Below are 8,238 nucleotides of genomic sequence, written 5' to 3'. Positions count from 1 at the left end.
CATTACCCTTTGTCTGTTGACGCCAGCTGTGTCAATGACGAAGCTTAGTTTTGATTTAGCGCAAAATTCGGTGGGATTTTCCAGTTATTTGATATTGTAAACTAGTAATGTCGTATCACGGAATAAGGATCCGCAATTAAATAATTAATGAGGGTGAGTCGAAAGTCATATCTAAACTCTAACCTTAGAAATAAATTGCTTACAATTCTCAATTTTTGTGGGCTAAAATCTTTTCTGTTTAACCGTCTCAATATTACATACCTGTCATTTCTGTCGACATTTCTGCAAGCCTCAATTTGCATGTCTGTCTGTCCTGTTTCTCTACTTGTAATTTATTCAAACTCGTAATAATTCCCGGAGGAATGGAGGAATTACTAAAGGTTAAAAAAGACAGACGAAAAAAGAAAGAAATATGAAAGTATATAAAAAAAAAAAAATAGAGACAATTAAAAATAAATGGTGATAAATCATAATAGTAGATTGAAATATTGAGAGACAAAATGTTTAACAATATCCTTATAATAACATGAGTAACGAATTACGTGAGTAGGTGTCTAGTGTCTGAACAATCATATATAATATTTGTATACTGTGCGACATTAATTATAATTTTGTCACTATTCATTAAGTTATCAATTTTTAAAGCGTTCGGCAAATTTTCAAATATAGGGACTCTTTTCAATTGATGTTTGATGATGAGAAGATACTGAGGAGGCTAATAGAGAAATATAAAACAACTTTTCTGTTCATCATTCGCAATTTCTATGTCTAGCTAATCCGCCTTTATTATGTATATAGAGGCTATATTTTCCATTTACTGCCTGAGTTGTACTATGCATATTTTTTTTCTGTTTACAATGCCGAATTAGCATCGTCCTATCTTTTCTCGGTTTACATGTATACTCCGCGAGTATCTCAAATTGTATGTAGCTACACATTGACACATATCACTCTCACGTGATTTGTAATACTATTGCTACAGTTCCATTGTTTATGATGTAATAAGTGGCCGTATAGATGAGGATTTGGTGTTTATCTTTGGGATTTTTAATTTATAAAACAATGTTAACATGGCTTCCTACTTGAAAAATCAATGTGAAACAACACAGACCAAGTCCGCTTATAACTACTTTGCAAAAAAACTAAAATATTTGTAAACAAGTTTGTTATTTATAAATACAATAACAAACTTGTTTACACATTTTTTGTTTTAGTTTTTTTTTGCAATGTATTGAGTGTCAAACCCAGAGTATGTCAATGTTGTTTCACGTTGATTTTTCAAGTAGGACGCCATGATAAAATTGTTTTATAATCAAAATTAAAAACAATCCAAAATAAACACCAAATCTATATGGCCACTTTCAAACATTATTGCAAATTCATTTTAAATTAAATTAAAGTTTTATAGTGTTTTCAAACACGTCTAATTTCCAACGACAAGGACAAAATAAATTATTAATACTAATTTTTTATCGATTCGTCTTCTTTTTCTTTAAAAAAATAAAGTTATTTGTTTCAAATCTCGAAATATCACTAAACCAGTGTGGAATATTATGTATTTGATTGGATTTTTGGGTTTTACATAATTTGTGAATTTAAATGTTGTTTGTTCCTCAAGGAGTATTTTCTAAGCCATGTTACTAAAAAACAGAAAAATTATCAATTAAATTGTCCTTATCTACATCATCACATTTCAACCGTGAACTTGAACGTATACAGATTAATTGTCAAACTCAGTGAAGCGATGTCCCTTTGTTTATTATTTCGACATTTATTTTTTTTCCATAGAACGCAGGGATGAGAAAATATTGGCGCAAAATGAGATATTTTTTTCATACCTCGTATTTCTTTTCTTGCCGAGATTTATGCCTTGCAAATATACATGTTATCAGTATATCATATGGTAATTCTGACGTCATCACCGTACGTACACGCAGAGTATACAGTCGTGATTGGTTGAGATTACTTTTGCCTGTGGATGTGCATTGAATTCGCACGTACACTTGTATGTAAAATGACAATTCAATAGCGCACTATAGAAATTGAGTCTGGTCACAATATGTCGGTGGTGAACGTCCAAACAGCGAGACATGATAAACACTTAAGTACGTATCAACATTACAACGGAGAGATTCGAGCTTGTCTTCATCTTGAAATTGGATGGCACAGTTTATTAGACCGTTGTGTCGTGTACGTGTTGACTTGGTTCTCGTGGTGTTCTCAGCTAGCAAGCACGCCGGTCTTCTTGTCGTGTCTAATAGCGCCATGACTTGTTTCTATACATAGGCTAACAGCGTGTTTAACAACACATTGTAGGAAAAGACGACCAGTGCGAATTGGAAAACAAAAGTAGTGTGCCGCTACCGAGCGTAGATTTAGCTACTAGTATATGAGATATTGTACTGATAACTTGACCTCACACGCACAAACCAACGCTGTTATATTCAAAATACTCAGAAGGACACTGTATCGATCGTCAAATTGTGGTATAACAGGACATTCATCGCCAATATTACACTTCATTACTAGATACATAAAGAGACTTACCGTTCGTTAAATAATTGACAAACGCATCATGCTGTAAGTTAACGTCGTAGAGATATATATCACTTGCTCCACAATACATGAATAAAGCACTGCTATAGTGACATAAGAATGTCGTCTATGATGCGCATGCGTATTCGAAATTATAAGAGTGCTCTTTACTTACGTTTAAGACCATGGCGTGTCTCCCACTCTCAAGTGGCTTTGCGAATATCAGTGTTTCGCAACACAACGGAAAAACGTGGCGAGCGAAGGCAGCAGTCCTTTCCTTAAAAATTGCTATGGAGCCGTCAGAGGTACAGTTACTGTAGTTTCTATTTACAGTATCAGGTGCGAAGCCGATAGTCGAATATTAAAATAGATACAGTGTCGCACTTCTCTCCCATACTGGTGACGAATGATCTGCTTCCACAGCCATCAAAAGATTTAGTTAATCCAAGATTCTCCCCCGATAACCACCAAAAGGTAAGGCAAAAATTAAAAACAAAAAGTTTGTTTCAGAAAATAGGGTGCGTAGGTCGGAGTTTTATTTCATTTTATTTTATTTTGTGTTTATGTTATTTTATTTTATTTTGAATGTGAAAACATTTATAAAAATGTAAACAGAAATAGAAATAAATTCTCAGCATTTTTACTTTTTTTTTAATTTAAAGAAAAAACTGTTTAGGGTCAGTGGCTTAAACTAGGGTTGGTCGGGTTATTGGAAACACAAACAATTTGTATATTTGGCCTAATGCTCAAGACAAAATGTAATAAAATTGATCTCCACATAAAAATTATGAATTTAAATAAGAGAATTTCTTCACAAAGACATTTTGAAATGTTCTCATGGTTTTTAGTCTTGAGCGAGGCTATTCCTTGGCTTTTGAATTAGGAGATCTCGTAAACTCAAGCTTTCAGATTTTCAGATTCAACAGCCAATGGATAGACCCCGGGGGATAGACTTTGAAATACATGCACATGTTTTTTTAAACATGTATTGTAACTATACCAGTGTACGTGACTTCAGTGACAGCGACTGCCATGATACCGACTGCACGGTGACAACAACCGAGGACATGTACATCAACTGCACTGTGACGTCGACTATAATGATAACGACTCCGTTACCGTGACATCGACTGCATTATACGGTGACAGCGGCTACATGTTCCGTGACATCATGATCAGCTACTGTGACAAAGACTATGTACCGCGACAGTGACTGAGTCATGACATCATCGACTACCTTGATAGTGTGTATATCTATACCAGTAACTAAACCATAGCAGCGACTCGACTAAATGGGTGTTTCGTCTTCATCATGATCACGTTTATTTCCAGGTTCAAATGTCAAATTAGCCTTTGATGGCGCTGTTTCAGTTGTCACAAAGAAACAACACAAGCAATGTTACTCTTTCGATGGGCCATTTTGAATACAGTAGACTGATTCGTGAAAAAAAGTGATTTGATCAGAAGAATACATTGTCGGTGTTGATGTTACATAAGAAGTAGGCCACGGGGGGGGGGGGGGCACGACAAAAATTGAGGGTTCAAAGGGGGGGGGCATGAAAATGCAGAAGGTTTGAAGGGGGATCGGAGGCGAAATATTTTGCTCATGATTTGAACCAAATTAAACATCATGAGTAGTCGTTTACTGAGTAAATTAAAAAATGTCTGGCCACTAGCCGCCGCAATAACTTCTAAAACCTATATTCAGTGATGAGTTGGGTGACAGCCATGCAAATGTATTTGTGTATGCCTTCATCTGTCTGTCTGTATTTCTCTCTGTCTCTAGTATCTGTCTCTCTCTGTTTCTGTTTCTGCTTCTGTCTCTTTCTTTCTCTCTGTCTGTCTCTGTCTGTCTCTCTCTCCATTTCTGTCTGTCTGTCTGTCTGTCTGTCTGTCTGTCTGCAAATTCTTGGGTTCATTTCTAGGGGGGCAGGGTGTTTTGAGAGCGAGAAGGGGAGGGCAGCGATTTTTTGACCAAAATAAGTTCTTCCCAGCCCCCCCCCCCCCGTAAAATCTGACCCCAGTCTTAGCATGAAAATGACTGTGTGGGGTTTGAAAACTCAACAAGTGAAACAAATCCATAAATAAGATTTAGTACTAGTATGTAATTTATTTTGCAGTAATCCCTATACGTTTGGTTTCTTGAAGTAATAATCCCTTACACACACACACACACATACATACATACATACATACATACATACATACATACATACATACATACACACACACACATACACACACACATACATACATACATACATACATACATACATACATACATACATACATACATACATACATACATATGTAACCGATTTCCTGTTGCCCAGCTATGAACAAGTACCAGTTGCATATAATAATTTATATTGGGGCCTGAGGTGTCACCGTTGGCTTTGTTTGGGATGCAAGTGCTAAGTGTACAGTTATGAAGAAACAACAACCACACACAGTCTGAGTTGTCAATGTTCACATCTATATTTACAATCGGTACAAGAGATACGAATACATACAAAAAATACTCAATACATACAATTACATATAATACATCAAACATCTAATAAATACAATAAGTGTCATCAATTAATTGTAATCCAACTGAACAGTATGCTTTGATGGATTAATGACTTATGCCAAGTATATAAATAGTTCAATTTTCCGTTAAATACAATAAATTCCAACATCTACGTACTTCAATTAACTTCCAATGAATTCTGAGTCTCGTCGAGGTAGGATACCGGCTCCTCAAAATCTCAATTTAGAATGCAACGCTTCAATGAAATACTTAGTAGCTGTAGGAAACTCGGTATATTCCCACGTAACACACTATAAATTCACTCTAGATTTTATCATTGTTCTAAAGTCTTCATTCACCAATCAAGGTACTCAAAATCAGAGGTTAAGTATCAACAAAGTTAATCAATTATTCGACTGGATCAATGTATTCAGTGACAATATAATTAATTCATAGTTCAGTTCAACTGTATCAAGAATCAAATACAAACTAATTAATTATACAATGGAATTAATGTATTCAATGACAGTATAATTAATTCATAGTTCAGATCAACTGTATCAAGAATCAAATACAAACTAATTAATTATACAATGGAATTAATGTATTCAATGACAGTATAATTAATTCATAGTTCAGATCAACTGTATCAGGAATCAAATACAAACTAATTAATTATACAATGGAATTAATGTATTCAATGACAATATAATTAATTCATAGTTCAGTTCAACTGTATCAAGGATCAAAAACAAACTAATTAATTATACAATGGAATTAATGTATTCAGTGACAATATAATTAATTCATAGTTCAGTTCAACTGTATCAAGGATCAAAAACAAACTAATTAATTATAGGAATTAATGTATTCAATGACAGTATAATTAATTCATAGTTCAGATCAACTGTATCAGGAATCAAATACAAACTAATAAATTATACAATGGAATTAATGTATTCAATGACAATATAATTAATTCATAGTTCAGATCAACTGTATCAGGAATCAAATACAAACTAATAAATTATACAATGGAATTAATGTATTCAATGACAATATAATTAATTCATAGTTCAGATCAACTGTATCAGGAATCAAATACAAACTAATTAATTATACAATGGAATTAATGTATTCAGTGACAATATAATTAATTCATAGTTCAGTTCAACTGTATCAAGGATCAAAAACAAACTAATTAATTATAGGAATTAATGTATTCAATGACAGTATAATTAATTCATAGTTCAGATCAACTGTATCAGGAATCAAATACAAACTAATAAATTATACAATGGAATTAATGTATTCAATGACAATATAATTAATTCATAGTTCAGATCAACTCTGTCAGGAATCAAATACAAAGTAATTAATTATACAATGGAATTAATGTATTCAATGACAATATAATTAATTCATAGTTCAGATCAACTGTATCAGGAATCAAATACAAACTAATAAATTATACAATGGAATTAATGTATTCAGTGACAATATAATTAATTCATTATTCAGATCAACTGTGTCAGGAATCAAATACAAACTAATTAATTATACAATGGAATTAATGTATTCAATGACAATATAATTAATTCATAGTTTAGATCAACTCTGTCAGGAATCAAATACAAAGTAATTAATTATACAATGGAATTAATGTATTCAATGACAGTATAATTAATTCATAGTTCAGATCAACTGTATCAGGAATCAAATACAAACTAATTAATTATACAATGGAATTAATGTATCCAATGACAATATAATTAATTCATAGTTCAGATCAACTCTGTCAGGAATCAAATACAAACTAATTAATTATACAATGGAATTAATGTATTCAATGACAGTATAATTAATTCATAGTTCAGATCAACTGTATCAGGAATCAAATACAAACTAATTAATTATACAATGGAATTAATGTATCCAATGACAATATAATTAATTCATAGTTCAGTTCAACTGTATCAAGAATCAAATACAAACTAATTAATTATGCAATGGAATTAATGTATTCATGTACACTACTATCTACTGAAATTTGGTTCATTTAATGTGTGAAATTACACTGTACTGAAAATATTCTTTGTGACATGACTGTGTTTTGGTTTGTGGTTATCACAATGATATGTAACTTTTTCATGTAAATTCTTACTAGTATTAAATGACAGACAAATATGACAGACATCATTTTACATTTGCAGCTCTTGGAAGTTAAAAAAAAGAGTTGGAAAAGGTTCATCTCAGCCTGCCATCAAAATGTAAAAGATGCACCTGCACTAAAACATACTTGACAAGTATCAAAAACTTCTGTGCAAGGTATTTTTTCATCCTATAGATATGACTATAATTTTCAACACAAACTTTTAATAACACATTCTAAATATTTCCTAAAATTAGCATATTGGCAACGTCTGCTACATGTGAAACAGAAGACAATATCTCACAAGCTGAGTTAACAGAGAAAAAGTAAAATAAGTTTTTTGCACATACTTTTCAACTTTGCATGAATATACTTTTACTTGTAAATATAAAGATAAATAAATAAACTTTGACACTATATGGATGTATTCTCAACACCATTAACAAGAGATGATGGTAGTGAAAGACCACCAGATGACTTACAACCCCGTGTACAACTAAAACACCTGTATAGTAAAGGGTTAGTGTCAAGTAAACATGTTGAGAAATTTGACGAATTGAGCAAGAAACTGTGTGTCAAGAAAGAGCAATCCTTCATTTAGAACAACAGAGAACACTTGCCTCTATGAGGGAAAGAAAAAATGAAAGAAAGGGAGCAACGTGCTGAAAAAAAATTGATGAATATGACTGGGATGCGCTTGTCAGAAACGGTGACATTTCCAAATTGAAGTGAAAGAACTTGATAAGTACCTTTCCAACTATGAAATTCCAGCTGTGGCAGGAATGCACAAAATAGACAAAGTTGAGGCTGTAAGATGCCACTATTATCAATCTAAAGAAAGTGAGAGTGATTTGTCATCTGATGACAGTGACAATAAGAATGATGATACAGTTAGTTCCAACTCTGATGAAGTTGAGGGAGAAATTGGGTCTGATGATGATGATGATGACAATGCCATGTTTATATACACAAGATCTAGAAGGAGAGCTACCACTAGGAAATCAAAAATTTAAATAAACACATTCTGAGACTTTGT

The 8,238-nt window shown here is 32.7% G+C and overlaps 1 protein-coding gene across 2 annotated transcripts in view; it reads right to left on the bottom strand.

The window, feature by feature from the left end:
- Positions 1–2,640, bottom strand: part of LOC144447416 (beta-1,3-galactosyltransferase 5-like) — a 17,310-nt gene extending 14,670 nt beyond the window's left edge. The window contains exons 1-2 of one of the 2 annotated variants that reach the window (XM_078137432.1): positions 2,548–2,640; positions 262–374 (exon numbers count right to left, since the gene is read on the bottom strand). The gene's annotated coding sequence lies outside the window, so the exon portion shown is untranslated. The remainder of the gene's footprint in view (positions 1–261; positions 375–2,547) is intronic. The other variant, XM_078137436.1, reaches the window with a different exon arrangement.
- Between the last annotated feature and the right edge of the window lie 5,598 nt (positions 2,641–8,238).

The sequence above is a fragment of the Glandiceps talaboti genome, chromosome 16, assembly GCF_964340395.1.
Source record: "Glandiceps talaboti chromosome 16, keGlaTala1.1, whole genome shotgun sequence".
NCBI lineage: Eukaryota > Metazoa > Hemichordata > Enteropneusta > Spengelidae > Glandiceps > Glandiceps talaboti.
This window is presented reverse-complemented; position numbering and strand designations above follow the sequence as displayed.